We start from the raw sequence: 22,972 nt of genomic DNA on the forward strand, positions 1-22,972 counted from the left end.
ATTAGCATTAGTTTAGATGTGTATGAGAGCGAATATGCACCAGGGAGAAGAAAGTATGGAGAATTTTTTTTTTGACCATTAAGTTAATGGAGCTGATAAATGGAATTGTAACATTGACACTAAGTGACAGTCTTGTTCCTTTAAAATCTGCTGTTTCATTCTAGTTACTTCAACCTTGAATATCTAATGTGTGCAGCTATTACATTTAATAGTTGTGTTTGGTGATTTTATGTGATTCCAAAGAATAATAAAAGAAATGCCACTTCTGCCTGAGTAAAGAAAGTTAAAACACATTAGTGAAATTTCAGATCTATATCCACATATCTGTTAGAATTTATTTAAAATAAAAGTCATTGATTTTTCAGACTGAAGATCAGAAGAAATAATTCCATGTAGCCAATGAGGGGGGGGGGGCTTTTTTCTCCCTGTATTTAAAGAACCAGTGCAGAGAATAAAATTATCTTTTTGTTTTCACATAACTGTTCTGTTCATGTGAGGGCAAATACATTCACATGTACATTCCTGGAAAGAGAAAAATGGTCACTTTCTGTAACTTTTTTAAATTATTACTATTTGAGAGAGACAGCAAGGTAGGGGCAGGGGGAGAGAGATTGAATCCCAAGCAGGCTCCATGCTCAGCACAGAGCTTGATGCAGGGCTTGATCCCATGACCCTGAAATCGTGACCTGAGCCGAAGTCAAGAGTTGGATGTTAAACCGACTGAGTCACCGGACGCCTTACTTTCTATAACTTTTCACATGCAAATCTGACATCCATAAAAAAGAGTAACACTTGTGGCCTATAATTTTTAACAATTTAACAACATAATTGGGAAAGAGTACACACGAAGTTTCCATGTTAGTATTCTTGGAATAATGTGTTGTTAGAAGTGAAGAATAAGGAGTAAGATTCCTTTTATTAAATTTACTTGAATTCCAGTACACACTTAATTAAGCATATTTATTTTCTAAGAAATCTAAACTATTTGTTTTATTATTTATTTTCTTTTTTAAAAAAAAATTTTTTTTAACGTTTATTTATTTTTCAGACAGAGAGAGACACAGCATGAATGGGGGAGGGGCAGAGAGAGAGGGAGACACAGAATCAGAAGCAGGCTCCAGGCTCTGAGCCATCAGCCCAGAGCCCGACGCGGGGCTTGAACCCGCGGACCGCGAGATCGTGACCTGAGCCGAAGTCGGACGCTTAACCGACTGAGCCACCCAGGCGCCCCTGTTTTATTATTTATTTTCAAGTTAGTTAACATACAGTGTAGTCTTGCCTTCTGGAGTAGAACCCAGTGATTCATCTCTTATATATGACACCCAGTGTTCTCTCAACAAGTGCCCTCATTAATGCCCATCACCTATTTTAACTCATCCTCCCACCTGACATCCCTCCAGCAACCCTCAGTTTGTTTCCTGCATTTAAGAGTCTCTTATGGTTCTCCTCCCTCTCTGTTTTTATCTTGTTTTTCCTTCCCTTCCCCTGTGTCCATCTGTTAAGTTTCTCCAATCCCACATTTGGGTGAAACCATATGACATCTTTCTGTAACTCATTTTGCTTAGCATAATACATTCTAATTCCATCCATGTTGTAGCAAATGGCAAGATTTAATTCTTTTTGATCACTGAGTAATATTCCAGTGTATATATATATGTACCGCTTCTTAATCCATTTATCAGTTGATAGGCATTTGGGTTCTTTCCATATTTTGGCTATCGTGATCGTGCTGCTATAAACATCAGGGTGCTTGTGCCCCTTCAAATCAGCAGTTTTGTATCCTTTGGATAAATTCCTAGTAGTGCAACTGCTGGGTCGTAGGGGGATTCTATTTTTAATTCTTTGAGGCAACTCCACACTGTTTTCCAGGGTGGCTGCACCAGTTTACACTCCAACCAACAGTGCACGAGGGTTTCCTTTCCTCCACATCCTTGCCAACATCTGTTGTCCCTGAGTTGTTAATTTTAGCCATTCTGACTGGTGTGAGTCGGTATCTCAGTGTGGTTTTTATTTGTATTTCCCTGATGATGAGTGATGTTGAGCATCTTTTCATGTGTCTGTTAGCCATTGGATGTCTTCTTTGGAAAGGTGTATATTCATGTCTTCTGCCCATTTCTTCAGGGGATTATTTGTATTTGGGTGTTGAGTCTGGTAAGTTCAAAACTGAAATTCTTTATCACACTTGTGTATCTCCACAAAATTCTGGAAAATTAGGTTGTAATTTTTAGTAAGATTAATAAAGATTTAGCACCAGATGTTTTTTTACAGGGAAAATTAATCATAATTCCAGAGCATAAAATGTTCATGAATTTTTATACTGGAAAAACAACAACTCTGGCATAAAAAATGGCATCTGTTGAAAGGGAAGAGAGAGAGAGGAAGAGAGAGAGAGGGGGGGAGAGAGGGTAGAAGGAAGGGAAAGAAGAAGGAAGAAAGGAGAAAAAAAAGGTGGGCAGACAAAAAAGAAGACAAGTCAGAATAAAGAAAGAAAGATCACTGAAGTTGTCCAATAGCAAGTTATTCATTTTTTATCATAAGATTTTAGAAGATTCAAGTTCTTAAAAATACAAAGTTGACTAATCAAATAAAGGAACAAACAAACTCATGGAACAGCTGTTTCCAAAAACTACATCTTCCATATAAAAACAAACAAAACCAAGTTAAAAAACAAAACAAACAAAGAAACAAACAAAAACAGACCAAAGGACTGCTTTTGTAAAGTTATCATGTACATAAATGCTTGCTGGAGGGTGAGGGTGAAGTTGATCTAACTGTTGTGACTGAAATTAAATAGGATACATTGACATAAACATTTTATAAAGCTACATTAAATAAACACTAGCTAATGCTGGCATAGTTGATCAATACGTAGAAGTTCAAGTTGGCTAATGCTAGATTTTTTTTTCCAAAGGACATTTCAATGAATTGTAATCCTTGATTGTAAAGTTAGCTAGCATAAACAGGTGCTTTTACAACTTGGCTATATTTATTGACCATGAGTAATAGTGACTTTGCTTTGAATAGGGCTTCTCTGCTGTGCTTTGGTTTAGAACATCTTTGCTGCCTATTCAAGATATATGAGACACAAGACCTTGTTTGTTCTTACTCTCACTTAGTTGTTCATTTATTTATATATTCACATTTATATCCTTTAACATGAATCTATAAGGGTTTGAGGGGAAGAATATTAACCAATCATTGTATTATATATTGCTGTATAACAACTCCAAAACATAGACGTGTAACACAATTCTTATTATTCTCTTCCATTATTCTTTTTTCTGATTTTATTGAAAATATAGTTTACTTACACTATTACATTAGTTTTGTGTGTACAACAAGCATTTGACATCTTGTATATATTGCCAAGTGATCACCACAGTATATCCAGTTACCATCCTCACCATACAAAGTTAATATAATATTATTGATAATTTTCCCCATGGTGTACATTATATTCCCATGACTTATTTATTTTATAACTAGAAGCTTGTACCTCCTGATCCCTTTTACTCATTTTGCCCCTTTTCCTCCTCTTACACGATTTTTTAGAGTGCTGAGATCAGCTGTGCTTCCCTTAAGGTGTGGCTGCATTTTGATGGAGGGTAGAGATAGAATCACCTGGCTCACTGACATGACTGGTGTACTGGGTTGAACAGTACTCCCTTCCAAAGTCACATCTACCCATGATTTCAGCATGTGACCTTATTTGTAAACAGGGTCATTGAAGATGTAATTGGTTAAGATAAAGTCATGCCAGATTAGGATGAACCCTAAATATAAAAAATGGTGTCTTTATAAAAGAAAGAAGAGAGAGTCACAAAGGCAGAGAAGACTTACACACAGAAAGAACATCTTGTGAAGAGAGAGGCAGAGATTGAAATGGTGTGTACAATAGCCAAGGAATGCCAACGGCTGCTGGTGACCACTATAATATAGGAGAGAGGCATGGATAGACTCTCCCTCCAATCCTCCAGGAGGAACCCACCTCACTGACATTTGTTTTCAGACTTTTAAGCTCCAGAACTGTGAGGGAGTAAATTTGTCGTTTTAGGTCACACAATTTGTGGTAAGTTGTTAATGCAGCTGTAGGAAACTGTTACAACTAGTCATCTTTCTCTCTTCATGAATTTATCATCCTTCCCTTTCATGTGGCTTTGTCATCATGGCATCTCCAGCTGGACAGATGGAGTTTTTTCATGCATGTGCAGGGTTCCAAAGTAGAAGCTGTCAGAATTCTAAAGGCTGAGAACTGCAAGGAGCATAGTGTTATTTCTGCTAAATTTTATTTATTTTTCAAGTTTTAATTTTTTAACGTAATGTCCACACCCAACATTGGGATTTAACTTACAACCCTGAGATCAAGAGTCACAGCTCCACTGACTAAGCCAGTTAGGCACCGCTCTGTTAAGGTTTATTAACTGAAGCTAAACCCAGATTTGTTGAGAGGGGACTGCAGCAGAGAATGAGTACTAGGAGGTATGTATTCCATTGGTGGCCTCCAATATCAACAATATATTAATAGTCTCCCTCACACAGTTAATGATGACAAATGTCAATCAGTTGGTGTGGATTAAAACACATTGCAAAACTTTAAGATTTTATATCAAAATAACTAAGAAACAGGCATGCTGTGAAACAGATCAGAATTTAGCAGTTTTTCCTTCTTACTATGTCCATTTTTTTGGGGTACACACATATGGAATCTCTAATATTTTGACCAGTAGCTACTCAGGACAAGCCAGGTTATACCACATTGTTCTTAATTATTCACATCTGACTTTACAGTAATGTGAAGCTTTACAGTAGAATATATTTGTAACATTGAACAAAGACATGTATTTAGCTGAGAGAGTAAACCACCTGAAGATCTGGGGCAAGTTGTAGGCAAAGAAAATAGTGAGAACAAAGGTCCACAGATAAAAACACAGTTGCAATTTCAAGAATTTGGGCAGCAACATCTCAATCATTTTAGTTTGGTCCAAAGTGTTATTTTTTCAAGTCTTATTTTTTCCTGATGAGCCAAAACCACACTGGCTCAGCTAAAGCTGTGATACAAATCCTTGTCAATTAGCTCACCATTTAAAAGTATCTTGCTAGATTTTATTGATGGCTTTTAAATCTCTGCTGCCAAAAAAGATTTACTTCTTGGGAATTCTTGGCAAAAACTGATGCATTATGAAGGTAGACTCACAATTCAAAATCAAGTGAAAGAAATCATGTGTCTCAAAAGCCTATTATTTATCTCAATTCCATATGTAACTTTCTAAATAAGGGTTCCTAGAACTTTTTGGAAGCTTGCAAATTACTGAAGTATAAAACTTATTACAAAAGTTGGAATGAAAATTCTAGTTTATTTATTTTTAAAATTTCTTTTAATGTTTATTTACCTTTGAGAGAGAGAGAAAGACAGAGTGGAGCCAGTGAGGGGCAGAGAGCAAGAGGAAGACACAGAATCCAAAGCAGGCTCCAGGCTCTGAGCTGTCAGCACAAGAACCTGAGGTGGAGCTCAAACTCAAGAACCATGAGATCATGACCCGAGCCAAAGTCAGACACTTAACCACTGAGCCACCCAGGCACCCCTGAAAATTCTAGTTTAAAACCATTACAGCATTCGTGTATGTTGATTATCTTCTTACCTCATTAAATAAAACTACACCTCAAAGAGGCAGCAACATGGATGGAACTGGAGAGTGTGATGCTAAGTGAAATAAGCCATACAGAGAAAGACAGATACCATATGGTTTCACTCTTATGTGGATCCTGAGAAACGTAACAGAAACCCATGGGGGAGGGGAAGGAAAAAAAAAAAAAAAAGAGGTTAGAGTGGGTGAGAGCCAAAGCATAAGAGACTGTTAAAAACTGAGAACAAACTGAGGGTTGATGGCGGGTGGGAGGGAGGGGAGGGTGGGTGATGGGTATTGAGGAGGGCACCTTTTGGGATGAGCACTGGGTGTTGTATGGAAACCAATTTGACAGTAAATTTCATATATTTAAAAAAAAAAAGAGGCAAGTTGTAAAAAATAAAAATAAGAAATCACAACAGACATTACTGAGCTTATTTTGCCAACATTAAAATAGTTATGAGAAGCGTATCCAACAAGTACAAATGCATTTTTCTCTCATCTTTGTCAGCTGATGTTTTGAGAAGAAACACATTTTCTTCAACAATTATTTCCTTGATGTGGTAGTCACGCTCCAAGTGCTTTGGTGTTTTGTTTTTTCATTTGATTCCATTCCCCACAGAGTTCCCCTTCATTTTTGCCCTGCCTTTGGTCACTCTGACCACTCAAATCATCTTGTCAAAATATGGCTACCATCTTTGAAACAAACAAACAATGTACAGCAGAGATTTCAAAGGCTATATTCTTGCCTACTAACAGTGTTCTTTTGGAAATGTAATTTTTAATTTTTCCTCACTGAAATTAGAGTAATGAACATACTGGTAAAATTATCACTAATGGGGCACCAGGGTCACTCGGTTGGTTAAGTGTCGGACTCTTGATTTTGGCTCAGGTCATAATCTCATGGTTCATGAGACCAGTATGTCTCAGGCTCTGCTCTGGCAGTACAGAGCCTGCTTGCAATTCTCTCTCTCCCTCGCCCTCTGCCCCTACCCTAATCTCTCTCATGAACACTCATCTCTTTCTCTCAAAATAAATAAATTTTATAAGAAATTATCATTACTATCTTTTACTTTCAACTGGTGTGTTCAGATAATTTATATTTTGCATAATTTTGATGTTTGAGATTAAATCTATGATTTGGACATCTGTTTTTTGTCTAATCTTGGGGTTTTTTTTGTTTTTTTTTACTTCTTTGGAGTAACTTTTTGTGATTTTGTCTCCTTTTTTTGCCTCTCGCCTATTACTTTATGTTATTTTAGTGGTTATATAAGGGTTACATTATAGTACTGTATTTTTATCATATTCTATTTTCAAGTAATATATACTATGTCCCATAAAATTATAAGAATCTCCCAGCAACATACTACCACGTGTCCTTTCCTGGCCTTGATGTTCACATTATGACATTTTACTTCTATATGTATTATAAATCCCACAATGTGCTGTTTTATTGTTTGGTTTAATCAGTTCATTATATTGTATAGAAATTTATGATTTAAAATGTATTTTATATTTCCCCACATTATTCTTTTCAGTGGTTTTCATTCTTGTTGGTATGATTTTCCTTCTGTTTGACGGTTTTCAGTTAATATTTTTTCCGTATAGTCAGCAGGTTTTTATTTCTCTCAGTTTGTTATGTCTTAAAAAAAGTCCTTATTTTTCCTTCATTTTTGAAAGATATTTTTACAGGAGTAGATCTCTTAAGTTGTCAGGTTTGTTTGTTTATCCTTTCAGTACTTTAAGAAGTTTCTCCTCTGTGTTCTGACTTACACTGTTTCAAAGAGAAGTTTCAATAAGAATAAGATTTATCTTTGTAACTCTGTATATAATGTGTCTGTGTGTTCTTTGGTCCCATGCTGCTGTCCTCTGAGCCTGATGACCACATTTTCCTATATTTTTTTTGGCCAAAAACTTTTCTCCCAAGGTAGGGAACACAAAATATTTATCTTGAGCAGGGCTTGAGAGCCTTGGGATCACAGTCCCTCTATATAATGACTTGGTCTGCAGTCAAGGGCAGAGGTGGAAGCATAGATCTCTGAAGGTTGGACACTTTCTGCCCTTCTTCATCATCTGAACCCTCATCCTTGTCTTGCACTTGGGCGTCCTGATCTAGCTGGGATGGACACTACTCTACCTTGTAGTGTTTCTTAACCTTCTCATCAGACCCCGCCTCTATCTTGACCACCCCACCCTCCCCAAACTTTTCCCAGTGCTCCTGAATGAGTTTTTTGGGCCCCCAGATTCTCCAAGGTGGCGAAGGGAGAAAAGTTCAAGTCCATTGTTTCTGCCACTTCCACCACTGACTGATCTGATGATTTGCAAATGTACATTCGCTCCTTCTCCTCTTCTTTTTCTCATCTTGGAACTTGGCTTGCTCCATTCAGTAACATACCTGGTCCAAATCTTCTCTTTTTTGAGATTATTTTATTTTATTTTATTTTATTTTATCTTAGGGAGGGAGGGAGGAAGGGAGGGAGGGAGAGAGAGAGAGAGAGAGAGAGAGAGAGAGAGAGAGAGAGAGTGTGAGCAGGGAAGAGGGGCAGGGGAAGAAAGGCAGAGGGAGACACACAGAAAGAGAAGATCCCAAGGCCTTAGGATCATGACCTGAGCTGAAATCAAGAGTTGGACACTCAATCGAGTCACCAAGGTGCCCTTCTTTTTTGAGCTTTGCAAATAAGCCTTTGGGTGGAATTACGACCTTGGTATAATGTTCCACCAGCATGGTGAAGTAGTGTGAAACTGGTAGCTGTGCTATTCTTTCTGTATCAGCTGCGTCAGAAACAAGTGCCCATTCCTTGCCACAGGCTGAGCTATCAGCTTCATCACATCCAGGTTGAAGGCTGAGATGCAGGCTGATTATGAGATGGAGGGGCATGCTATGATGAAGTCAAACTAGAGGGAAGGCTCTTTGGGCATGATGGTCTCCTGAATTACCTAGTGTTGAGCATTCTAGGGCAGCTGCTGTTGGGTGGCTTGCTTCTAATGCTGCCTAATAACCTTGAGGATGGAAGCTGAGGGCTCCTGAGCCTTCCCCTCCTTGCATTCACTGACCTAGTGATGGTGGTAGGCATTGTAAGGGTCACTGGGGTTTAGGAAGTTGTACTGAGGGCTATCTAATTCTGTTATATTCTAAGCTTCAAATTCAGGTCTGTTTCTGGCCACAAATTTGTCAGTGCTATCAATGATATCCCTGATCTTTATAGAAGAGGGTAACTAATCCCCACCACCGGTTTGGAAGGGTAAGAATTCTCTTTTGAAGATGATTCTTCTGTGTGTACTCTGGGCATGGTGGCTGTTGGTAGTGATGAGGACACTCCTCTGCCTGGGTCTGGCCTTCATGACTACAACAGTCAGCACTGCCTAGGGGTTCATGAGTGCTGTTGCCTTCTTCAAGACAGGCTCCCTGCACCATTGGAGGATGGCTAGTATATGTTAAGTGTGTGTATGTGTGTGTGTGACTCCCTTTAAGAGTTTCTCTGTGCCATTGGTTTTAGGCTATTTGATTACATTGTGACTTAATGTAGTTTTCTTTATGTTTCTTATTTTTTGTTGTTTTTAGCTTATTTGTAAGTTTATCATTTCATAAAATTTTTATTTTTTAAGACATATTTATTTAAATATCATGTTTACCCCCATTTCTTTCTTCTTCTTAAGAAACTCCAATTTGATTTGGCCTACATGAGATTGCTTTATTTTGTGGCTCAACTCACTGATGCTATGTTTATTTATTTTTCTTCCTATTTCATTTTAGTTTCTATTTCCATGTTTTAAAATTATTTTTCTCCTATGAGCACTGGGTGTTGTATGGAAACCAATTTGATAATAAATTTCATATATTGAAAAAAATAAATAAAAAAATAAAATAATAAAATTATTTTTCTCCTATAATGTATAATCTGTTGTTAATCCCATGTAGTACATTTTTAAGACTTCAGTATATATCTCTTAAAAATGAGATTTCTTACATAAATTAAAATAATATAATTTGAAAAAAAATTGACAATAGCTTGATGAAATTTTCTAGTATCCAGTCCACACTAAAATTTCACCAGTTCTTTTCAGAACGTCTCCTAAAGTCATCTTTCTTTTGACAAGAATGTAAGTAGGGTTTACATATTACAATTTGTTTGTGTGTGTGTGTGTGTGTGTGTGTGTGTGTGTTTTAATTTTAGATATTGTAGCTTTTTTAGGGGATATTTATTTACTTATAATTAAATTTTCATTTTAATTCCAGTATAAACATACAATGTTCTATTACTTTCAGGTATATAATATAGTGATTTAATAATTCTATAGATAATTACTCAGTGCTCATCATAAGTGTACTCGTAATTCCCTTCACCTATTTCACCCATCCCCCCACTAACCTCCCTTCTGATATGCTAGATATTGTAGTTTTTATGTACAGAGTTTTCATATGGGACTTCTTTACTACTCACGTTCCTTCTAACATTCTCAATATTTCCTATATCTTCTTGATATGAAATGCATACTTTAATAATAATTGAAATATACTTTTAATAATCATTGTAATATTCTTGCTTACTAATCCTATCATCTAGGTCATTTCTAGGCCAGATTTGACTGATTTGCTTTTCTCCCCATATGGGTCATATCTTTACAGTTCTTGTATACAGATAATAATTACTCCTAAACTCCTATTCCAGAAAAAGGCCACAGGTGCAACACAATTTCAAACACCAGAGGCATAATGACACTTAAAATATTCCAAAATCTTTTTTATGCGGCATGTATAATATTGAAATTTAATGGTTATAATCTTTGAACATAAAATTATAACCTAAACTAACTTAAATAGCCATATATCCTAGATATATATTCGTTAACAGAGTAAAAGCATATAAAATTATGCATCTTCACCAAGTGTCATTAATTCTAGAAACTTAAAGATGATTCAATATTAGGAAGTTAATGAATATGACTACCATAGTGATAAGGCTGAGAGAGAAAATCACATGATTAACCTCATTAATGTTGTGAATAACTCAAAGTTAAACACGCTTTTGTGTTCTTACTTACACGGTTTCCCCCCACTCACTCTCTTTCAAAAACAAATACATAAACTTTAAAAAAGTCAGTTTTAGGGATTTAATTACATGAAATGCTCTACCTTTATTTAGGAAAATAGATTTAATTTAGTTAAAACAGTAAAGAATACTGTTTAATTCTTGATATATTTGTATTTAAAACTTACTTAGCATGATGTGGTATTCTCATCTTTGTTTCTACTTTTCCAAGGTAAGAAAAGTCATATCAGTATTATGAAGGAAACAAATATCTGCTCTATGGTTTGTCATACAAATTTGAATTTTAAACAACAGTAAACAGGAGCACCTGGGTGGCTCAGTCAGTTAAGCATCCGACTTCGGCTCAGGTCATGATCACACAGTTTGTGAGTTCAAGCCCCACATTAGGCTCTGTGCTGACATCTCAGAGCCTGGAGCCTGCTTTGGATTCGATGTGTCCCTCGCTCTCTGCCCCTCCCCGACTTGTGCTCTCTCTCTCAAAAATAAATAAGCATTAAAAAAAAAAATAAACAACAGTAAACAGACTTGATTGTTAATGCATGTCATTTAAAAAAATTTACTACTGCCTATCAAGCAAAACATGAAATAAAAATATAAAGAAAAATTGGGTATCAATCCATCAATTATATTAAATACTAATTATTTTAGATCTTTTTCATTAAGAAGCAAGTATTATGGAAAAATTGAAGCCCCAATATTCCATTTGCCAACATATTTCCTGGAGTGCCTGGGTGGCTCAGTCAGTTAGGTGTCCAACTCTTGGTTTCAGCTTAGGTCATAAGCTGGTTTCCTGAGTTCAAGTCCCACATTGGGTTCTGTGCTGGCAGTGCAGAACCTGCTTAGGATTCTGCCTTCTTCTCTCTCTCAGCCCCTTCCCAACTCACGCTGTCTCTCTCTCTCTCACTCAAAATAAATAACTAAGCTTAAAACATAAAAAAATAAATAACATTTCCTTTTATTTTTTTTAATTTTAATTTTATTACTTATTTTAAATTTTTAATTTTTGTTTTAGAGAGTGTGTGTTTGAGTAGTAGAGAGGGGCATAGAGGGAGAGGGAGGGAGCGAATTCTAAGTAGGCTTCATGCTTAGCACAGAGATGAATGAGAGGCTCAATCCCACCATCATGGGATCGTGACCTGAGCTGAAACCAAGAGTCCAACGTTCAACCAACTGAGCCAGCCAGGAGCCCCTCAACATATTTCCTAAAACTTTTCCAAGAGGAAAGAATTCTAAATTTGGGGTTTATGATCCTTATTTATTTAATACTTTAACTACATTTGAATGTCCTCTTAAACCACATTTAATATTGCTTCACACATTTTTGAAATATATGTTAATTGAGAAAACCACTGTCTGTGTGATGCACATGATGATGCAGGGTTTACTGGATATGTACAAAATTGAGAAAACAAGTATTTTTTCCTCAACTATCATGTTTTTATGTTTACATTATTTTAATGTTTTTATTTATTTGAGAGAAAGGGTGGGCAGAGGAAGAGGAGAGAGAGAATTCTGAGCAGGCTCTGTTCTGTCAACACAAAGCCTTATGAGAGTTCAGACCCATAAACCATGAGATCGTGACCTGAATCAAAATCGAGGTGGACATTAAAGCAACTGAGCCACCTAGGCACTCCAGGTGCCTATTATGTTTATATTTTTAACTTTCATGTATCTTTACTAAAATCATCCCTATTTTGTTTAATGTAGCATATAATTTATTAAACTCTTCATTTCCATTACTAATTGATATATTTGTATTCTATTCATTATATAAACCACAGCAATATCCAAAAAATTAGAAATGAAAGTTTTACCCTTTTTGCAAGGTTGCTAGACTTGTCATAAAGTGTGTTAAGTATATAAAACCTTCCTTTGTTGGCGTCACTCATGCACCCATTTTCAAAAGTTAAAAAAAGTCCCACATTCCATCTAATTGAATACTATAGAACACATAATGCCACTGACATAGAAAATAAATTCTTATATAAGTAGTAGCCAAGAGCAATGAAAGAGATAACACACATAAATCAGTATTTTATATTTTTCCTCATATTCTCTATCTGTGCTTCTATGAACTACAGTATTAATCATAGGGCTTATTAGTGTTAAGTCCTAGTTATTTTTAATTTTTTGAATGAACATGTGTGATTATTACAGTAAATGCAACCAAATTAACATTAAAATCATCTATTTGAAGAAAAAAACCCTGCAATTCCAATCATTTCTCTATGAATGTAGTTTCACTCTATTATGGACAAAAAAATACAGTTTGTGCTTGGGTTGTATTGCCTTGGGGCAATTACAGTTACATAGTTTTGATCAGTGGACCAATACAAAAATAATGCAATTCATATGTTTTAGATTTCTCTGATATATTGAGTATTCACACAAATGCGAACAGATGATCAAATAACATGATTAAATATGTAAACATATCTATGTATTCTGAACAGGTTTCAAACAGGAATAGCTTTATATATAGAAGTTTCCTTAATAATTTCCTGATCCTTTTTCATCTACCCAACATTCACTCATGCTTTAATCTCCACTACCATAGTATATCATGAGAGTAATGGTAAAGGTTTCCTAGTGCCAGACATCTAGTCAGAGTCTCCAAAAACAGGTGTTTGGAAATGTGCCAGTTTGTAATGGAGTTAATAATATAAAACAATAAAGTGGGGTTCTCACAAAGCTTAATGACTTCAATTAAAAGGAGGAACTCTTTCTTATAGGTACTGAGCATATGACCTTTGCATTTTTATTATGCTGTTTTTCTTTCAATGTAGTAAATATTAATAGTAATAGATATTTACAATATGCTTTTACTTGAGAAATTTGGAAGAGAATTATTGTATTTTTATTTTACAATGTAGTGTTTTGGGTAAAAGATGAAATGTAATAAAACAGTAACAAAAAAATAATGTTGTTTTAACTGGTAATAAACAGCCTGCATCACTGAATCATTACAAGGAGAATTAGTCATAGTATCTTCATGTTTCACAGTGCACTTTACCTGAGTGTGAAATATCCACTGTCACAGTAAACCACTGGGAATTATATTTTTACTATTTTGCAACCCAATATATGTTTTCTTTTTTCTTCTTCTTTTTTTTAATGCAGGCATAATTGGCATATAACTTTATATTAGTTTTAGGTGTACAACATAATGATTCAATATTTATATATATTGTGAAATATAGCCACAATAGCCTAGTTAACCACAATAGCCTAGTTAACATCTGTCATACTTGTACATTTTTTTCTTGTGATGATAAATTTTAAGATCTACTTTCTTAATAAATGCTATATATTTTTTCATTTTATATTTTATGGTGCTTCCTGGGCCAACTATTTTTCAAATGAAAGATATTTTAAAAATAACTCAGGGGAAGCATGTTTTCAAATCAGAGGGGGCATAGTTCTTTTTTTGTGAAAATATGTTTTGTAATATATTCAAAATTTTCCATCAACACACTTAGATTTTCCTTTTATTTCTTTCCACACTGTTTCTCAATATATAGCTGTTGGATCTACCTATTCAGAAATGAAAAGTGACCAAAGGAACCAACTAAGGATTTATGAGTAGATTTACCAAAATATGGATAAAAGAGGATTTTATAAAAAAGCATATGTAAAATAAACCACAGAAAATAACGAATCTAGGAATACACATAGAATTTAAGATATATTTCTTTAAGACCTCAAAGCAATTATACTTTGATATTAAAAAATATACATCTAATAAAATAAATAATAAATTAACAGGAGGAAATAAAATGTGAGTTAACTATTAACAAAATAATATAAGAAAAAGATACTCATAAACTATATTACATGCACTAAAATGCACAAACATCTGAATAGAGAAATAGTATAAGCGAAAGGCATCTAAATAACATGTGAAAATAAATGGAAATAGCAGACACAAATAGCAATAGAAAAGCACTGGTGAAAATGGATAAAGAACAAATAGGATGCCATATAGGTATGTAAAGGAGAAGAAAACAGAACAAGTAAAGTTCTTCATATGAAAATAAATATTTATGTATAAAAAGGAAATCTGAACATCTATATTGAAAGGTAACTTAAAAGGCACCTGAGTGGCTCAGTTGGTTAAATGTCTGACTTTGGCCCAAGTCATCATCTCGTGATCAATGGGTTCCAGCCCCACATGGGGCTCTGTGCTGGCAGCTCCAAGCTTGGAGTCTGCTTCAGATTCTTTGTCTCCCTCTCTCTCTGCCCCTTGCCCGTTCATGCTCTGTCTCTGTCTCAAAAATAAATGACGTTTAAGAAAAAAAGAAAGGTAACGTAATACCATATGGAAAAATGATGTAAATTGATAAACAAAAAAGCCATATCCTAATAAAAATACCAAACTTCAAGATCCAATTGTTAGGATGTCCTTAGAACCACAGTAGAGGGGACGGCCATCTTGCCAGCACAACCCAAGGAAAAGCCCCCAGTAGCTGCCAGAATGAATTGGAGGTCAACCAATCACCCAGCGACAGCATGACCAGCCGGACCTAAACCCGGAACCGATGCAGCTTAAAAACCCCACCCCACCACACCTGGATGCGACTTCCCTGACTCCTCTCTCTCTCTCCCTGAGTCATGGAACCTTGCCCAAGACCTTAGTTCCCAAATAAAGCCTTTGACTGCTAAAATTTTCTAGCCTCTGACTCCTATCTTTACCCTGCCTTACGACTGACCCTAACACTAAACATAATGGGTAATTAAGGGAAAAGAGAAATCACATATTACAATACCCTGAAGAAAATAGTAACCCAAGAAATTCGAACTTATTTTTTCTTTAAAATATAAACACAGATGAACAACAGAGAATTTTTGTGGCTGTGAAGTCATTCTGTAGGGTATCATAATGATGGATATATGTCACATTTATCCAAATCCACGGAATGTACATCAAAAGTGAACACTAATGTAAACTATGGACTTAGGTGATTGTGATGTGTCAATGTAGGTGTATCAATTTTGACAAATGTAACATCTACCAGTGTTGATAGATGAGGGTGGCTATGAATGTGACAGTGGGCAGCAGTTTATGGGAGAACTCAGTCTTCCTCTCAGTTTGCTGTGAACCTGAAACTGTTTTTTAAAAATAACCTCAGAAACAAATTAAAAAAAAAAAAATACTGGCCAACACAGCCTGAATATTTTCTTAAGTTTAAGTAAACTTGAGGCAGATCTCTTCCTGCCTCTAGGCACATGACCTCCCTCCTATTCTGGCCTTCACAGAATCCAAATAGCTTAACCAAAGAGGTCCCTCCACTCTCCTTTCGTGGAGCATTTACTTTTAAATCACTTCTAATTGCAAATTCTTCCCCTGCCTCTTTGAGATGTAAATCTTTTTCAAATGTCTGAGCAGCTTTATAACCCAGGACTGACTTTCTCCCTTTGAAATGTCATCATCAAGGATAGTAGCTAGCTACCCCATCTCCCAGTTTATGTGGGGAATTGGAGCCTAGCCTTAGTGAGCATCTTATTCAGAGTCCTAAAGCTACCTCCTGTCATGAAGAGAGGAGAAAGTTTACATTTCCTATGGGTAAGTCCAAAGAGCAAACACAGATGGCCTAGGATTCCCCCAACTCTGCTCTTAAAACTCCCTTGGCCCCTCTTTTTAAAAACAGTTAGACTGTTATGTTCTCTCTTCGCTGTTGCAAGAGCCTCCAATAAAATCTCCATTACCATTTACTGTATCTGGTGCAATTTTTGCTTTAACAATACTTAGTGTCATTTTTATTTTATGAAATGACAGTTTCAAGAACTGCAGGGTGCAAAATACAAATGAATATTATTGATTAGAAATAAACTGTATTAGAATAGTCATCTCTCATTTTCTTCAAAATACCCTTAAATATGGATCCATACAAGTTTTAATTCTAAAACTAGATATAATAGCTTAAAAAGGTTGGACTAACAAAAATTCGTTACTTCACTGTGACTGAAGGATAGCAATTGTGTTCATTTTAATACTTCTGATTTAATGTGCAATCATCAGAATTTGCCCTGCATGTAAAGGAAATTTCTCAGACTAAAAATCAATAATAGCAGTTTTGAAAATCATTTTCTATTGATGAGATTCTGCTTCTAGAATAAGACTTAGCCCACAATTTGAAACTTTATCGTAACATGAAAACAGTTCACAATTACTGTAATTTTGAATTTAACTCACATTCAAATTGAAATGGGTGGAAAAATAAAACCCTGTATGAAACTGTTTTCACTGTATGTGTTTTGAAGCATCTTTTAAAATGTAAAATCAACATTGCTATTCTAGTCACAGCAAAGTACTTTCCCAAATGTCATATTAAACTCATTACTGGGAGAATGACAAGGCTTTCTAATGTGATTGTCATTTTCTCATAATAAAGGCAAAAACTGCCAGTGCTTTTGAACTTAAAATAAGATGTGATTGGAGCTGGATGAATTAGCTCTGATGAATATGTATATCAAATGGTAGTATTTAAAAAAATATATATATATGCTTTGTTTCCATTAAAACCTGTATTTAGCCGACTAAATTTTTACTTAGAATATCCTCATTATCAACTTTCTTGACATCAAAGTTGCTTCAAAGTTACATTTTTAAGAAACAGTTGACACAATATTTGTTACACATTGAACATATTTTGGCTGCTTTTTTTCAAGTCTTTGTTATTTACTTTTATCATATTCATACTCTTCATCACTCCGCTTCGCAGTTCCTTGGCTTGCTTTTAGAACACTATAATGTATTTTTCTCTTTGCTTTAATATTATGGTTGTTAGGAAAAGAACATTGATAGATATTCCATGAAACATTTTAGCTATATAAAACATAATTCTAATTTTTTAAATTTATTTGTTTATTGAGAGAGAGAAAGGGTGAGAGAGAGAGAGAGAGAGAGAGAGAACGCAAGCGCACGTGCTCTTGAGTGGGAGGGGGCAGCTCCATCACATCAATACAGAGCCTGGTGAGCTCCGTCTCACCAACCCTGAGATCACGCCCTGAACCAAAATAAAGAATCTGACCCTTACCCAACTGAGCCACCCAGGTGGCCCAGAATTTCAACTGTTTAAAGTCAATTATAATAGACCCTTTATTATAGACATTTGCTATTATCTCACGGCTAAATCCACAACTATTATGCTTATAATAGAATTACAATTTTCTTAACAGATTATATTATTGACTTGTGTGAATAATTTTAAGCAAATGATACAAACAATTTTGACTAGGGAGAACGTTTTTTAAAAATAGGATAATTTTAGTCTAGAAGATTAGGTTTTGAAAGATACATCTTTGCATGTAATTTTAATTTCTCTTCAACAATTATTGAATGAATACCTAACATTTTTTCTTCTTTATATCTCATTCTTTTTTGAAATTACTCTATTTTTTTCCCTTTTTCCCTACACTTCACTGAAAATGACCTTGCTTAATAAGTGGTTAAATTGAAATGGAATTTTTCATTTTCCATTTTTTATCTTCTTTAGAACATTCCAAATATTTGACCAACCATCCTTGAAATGCTCTTTGAAGTCAATTCCTCACAGTATAGAACACAGTATTTTTTTAACGTTTATTTGTTTTAAAAGAGAGAGAGAGAGAGAGAGAGAGAGAGAGAGAGAGAGAGAGACTGTGAGTGGGGTAGAGGGGGAGAGAGAGAGAGAGAGAGAGAGAGAGAGAGAGAGAGAGAGAGAGAATCCCAAGCAGGCTCCATGTTGTCAGTGCAGAGCCAGACGTAGGGCTCAATCTGATGAACTGTGAGATCATGACCTCAGCCAAAATCAAGAGCCAGATGCTTAACCGACTGAGCCATCCAGGTGCCCCAGCACACATTTATTTCTGATACTTTACTAGTTGAAGCTAAACTATATCCTTTGCCGAGCCAAAAATCTTCTACTAGAAATGAATGTCAAAGTTCCTTAGGGTGTGGTGTTAGGGCACTTTCTACTCTTACCCTTCACTGTCTCCCTTGTCCACTTGTTCCCAAGCATATTCAACATCAGAATCACCTAGGACAAATTGAAAACCTGTACATTTTTGAGACACCTCCTCATAAATTTACTACTAAAATAACAAACAATGTAGACTCTTTCCATAGCTTTTGGAGTGGATGTTGAAGATGGGAGTCCCACCAAAGCAATAGAATATCTAGGTTCTAGCTTTTAAACTTGCAGGAATGAATGAGGAAAGAAATCACGCACAGAATTTTACCTGACCCGTGATCAAGACAAATTTGAACTTCAAACTTCTACCAAGTCTTGGTGTCATAATGCTAACTATTAAGAATTTACAGTTTTCTTCACTGAAAAGATACTCTACTGAATCTGGTTATTGTACACATGTATTGTGCTAGAGAAAGAACTGCAATAGTGTCATTAGGCTGAGTTGTATCTATTCTGCATGAAAGGTCATGTTTATATTTGTTGCGTTTAGAAAAACATATCATCCTTAATAAGGATTGCTTATATATTTTTCTGAGGTTTGTACTATTTATATTTGCAGATGTTTCTGTCTCTGTATGAGTGCATTGTGATAAGAATCACACACATTTGTGATCAAGTGATTAGAAGGTTTTTGTTCTTTTTTTCATCTCACCTTGGACCAGGGTCTGGTGTGTAATGAACAAGTAAAACATCTGTGTTAGAAAAATCACCTTGAAGAAGATATTCATATTATTGTTAACCATGGAGGGCATTAATGGAAGAGAAATCTGCTTTGATTTAGAGAATGCAAACTCAATTCAACAAATATAAAATATTCCTGTGGTCAGAACATTCTCATTATCACACTACCAGCTACTTGGTATGGGCTCCTTAGTCACTTGATCTATGTGAGCTAAATATCATTTTCTGGTCTCTGTCATCTCATCATCTTAACAAGCAGGGGGAAAGCTTCATCTTTAATATCTTTTCCCAGCATTCCTATTTTTCAGATAATGACACTTGAACCATTTTTCAATTATTGTGGCCATTACTACATCAGTAAATTTCTCAACAATTTAATGAAGGCTATTATGGGAACTCCAGGGATGACATGATTAGGTGGTGGATGGGCAGGCCACTTATAATGACTCTACACCACCATTACTATTTCCTTGATATTTGGATTTTTGATCTATGATATTACAAGGAATTTCTAATTACTCACTTTTAAAATAATGTCCATCATCAGGTCCCAGTGGCTGAAGCTAGCACATTGGGCTAAAACTAATTGGTGTGCACATTCACATTAATAGATTCAGTCTGGTAGAAATGGTGCTGTTTCTTCTTTTTTTGACAATCATACAAATGAGTTTATGCATACGCTTCGGTAAGTCCAGCTTCTGTTTTTTATCAGAGATATTTACAATTAGAAACAAGGACACAAGGGTCAAAGAGAAAGTAAAAGCATAGATGCTACAGAAGTGTCCCATGCTTGAGGAGACAAATTGACAATGAAGCTCTACCAAGACAGTACAGACATGAGGGATCAAATTTAAGGAGAAAAGGGAACTGTAGGGAACTAAGCCTCACAATGTGAGACATTTCTCCCAATGAATTTACTAATCCCTAAGCTTTACAAACAAGAAATCTTGAACCCAAGCAGAACATAGTGGCTAGGGAGCTGTCACTCTGAAGAGCTTTTTATAGTCTCATTGACCGAGGAAACAAACATGAGACTTTAAAAAATATCCACGGAGGTGTGTTCTTGGCAAATATCCTTGATTTCCATTAAAACCCCAGAAAGGCTATACATTAAGATTAAAATTAAGTAGTTCAATCCTCTTCAAAACTAAATTCTCACATGAATCAATTCAATTACTGTTTAGATATAAGAAATCTGATCCTATTACAATTACCTGTGGAATATTGTTAATTCCCCTTTGCAGAAAGATACCATCAAGAACTTTTAAATTTTTTATATGCAATTCCAATCATTCTGTAAAAAGAAAATAAGCAGTGTGATAAATAGAACCAGATGACAAAATTCAAGATGTTGTCAAATAACTGATGTCAGGTAAACACAGAAAACCATTTCTTACAATTGCAATATACTTTAGGCTTTATTCTTTTCAAAGAAATTTCTTTCAGTTTTCTGATTTCATCCATACAATAGTCCTGTGAGGTAGATGGGGCAGACAACAGAATAGATCCAGAAGTGATCAATATATGGTAGTTATCATCTATGATCTCTCAAATATTTTGTTATTAATTTCTGAGCAGAATGTTCAATAAGGGGGAAAATTACTCCCTGAAATCTGGAGTCTACATTATTCAATACAAATTTTAGAAAGGAAAAAGAAAATCATAAGATTTAAGAAATAAACAGATTAATAGTATGCAAGACAGCAGCAGATAGTAATAATGACTAAGAAAAGGGGTCTGAAAGAGGTTTCTGGCTCAGTCAGCTGAGTGTCCGACTTTGGGTCATGATCTCGTAGTCTGTGAGTTTGAGCCCCATGTCGGGCTCTGTGCTGGCAGCTTGGAGCCTGGAGCCTGCTTCGAGTTCTGTGTCTCCCTTTCTCTCTGCCCGTCCCTCACTAGTACTCCCTCTCTCTCTCTCTCAAAAACAAATAAAAACATCTAAAAAATTTAAAAAGAAAAAAAGAGAAAGGGTCAGAAAAAATATCCAGACCGATCATAAAGAGACAAAACTTACATAGAAAGTATGAAGAGATGAGTCATATGACAGACTGTTACACACACACAAAAAGAAGTTCAGCAACCCTCCATGTAATGAGTCCCCAAATGAGAGGAGACTATGACAGAGGTAATTATTTTGAGAAAAACGTGGATTAAATACACTGTGAAAGGATGGTGTACATACAGACTTGGTTCATATTAAGAACAGCATATTGAATAAATAAAAGAAAAATTAGTGTATCAGAGGAAAAAAAACTCCTTAAAACCCAGAGGAAAAATTATGAGCAAGAGTAGAAAAAATATATTATCATTAAAGGAGCAAAGATAAAACCACAGTCAAATTATCAATAGAAATATGGAAAGCCAGAAAACAATGGATAATATCTTTAAGTACTGAATGCTAGAATTCTATTTTAAAAAAATATTTCAAAAAATGAAATAATTTTCATACTATTAAATTTGAATTTCACATTAACCAGCCGTTGTAAAAATAACTGAAGAGAGACTTCAAGATAAAAAATGGCTCTGAACGGAAAATAGCAAATGAAGAAAGGAATAAAGAATATACAAAATGTTAAATACTGTATGAATCTAAATAAATACAATGTAAGACTGTATTTATTTGGCTTTTGAAGTTTTACATGCTGATTATATTAAGACATGAAAAAGGCAAATTTCACGCATCTATTTAAATTTTGAACCTTTGAAATACAATTATAATTCCTGATTAATAACCTCCCCTGCTAATTATAACATATGTCTCATTTCTCATTCAATTTTGATGACATCATTACTTTTATTAACATGTTTCATTTTTCCTGCTTCCTTGGATGCCTCTTTTTTTTTTAACCATTTTATTTAGGAATGATTGACAAAAAAGATAGCTGTACATATTTAGTTTGCACAACCTGATGAGTCACCATAGCCACTGTGTATTCTCCACACCCCTGATGAAGATCAGTTGACGATATAAGTGTGGGTTTATTTCTGGGCTCTCCATTCTGTTCCATTGGTTTATCTGTTTGTTTTAATACCAGTACCATACTGTTTTGACTGTTGCTGCTTTGTAATGTATGTGGAAATAGGGAAGTGTGATAACCTCCCATTTTATTTTTCTTGCTCAAAATTACTTTGGCTATTCAGTATCTTTTTTCCCCCCATAGGTATTTTAGAATTATTTTCTATTTTTGTAAAAAAAAAAAAGTCACTGGAATTTTGATAGGGATTACATAAAGCCTGTGGGTCACATCAAATAGTATCAACATTTTAACAATATTATTTCTTCCAATCCATGAACATAAGATGTTTTCCACTTATTTCTGTCTGCTTTAATTTATTTCTCCAGTGTTTTATATTTGTCAAGGTGCAGATCTTTTGCCTCCTTGGCTAAGTTTATTCTTAAGTACTTTTTTTTTCATGCTATTGTAAATGGGATTGTTTTTCTTAATGTTATTTTCAGATAGTTCATTATGGGTGAATAGAAATGCACTAATTTTTATGTTGATTTTATACCCTGAAACTTTACTGAGTTTTTTTATTAGTTCTAAAAGTTTGTGTGTGTGAAGTTATTAGGGTTTTCTACATATAAGAATCTGTCATCTGCAAACAGAAATTTTACTTCTTTTCCATTTTGGATGCCTTTTTTTTTTCCTTGCCTAGTTGCTAT

At 35.1% G+C, this 22,972-nt stretch overlaps 1 pseudogene; it reads right to left on the minus strand.

The window, feature by feature from the left end:
- Positions 1-7,569: 7,569 nt before the first annotated feature.
- The window catches only part of LOC122235765, a 95,647-nt pseudogene continuing 80,244 nt past the window's right edge, over positions 7,570-22,972 (minus strand).

This window comes from Panthera tigris, chromosome F3, assembly GCF_018350195.1.
Source record: "Panthera tigris isolate Pti1 chromosome F3, P.tigris_Pti1_mat1.1, whole genome shotgun sequence".
In the NCBI taxonomy this organism is placed as follows: domain Eukaryota; kingdom Metazoa; phylum Chordata; class Mammalia; order Carnivora; family Felidae; genus Panthera; species Panthera tigris.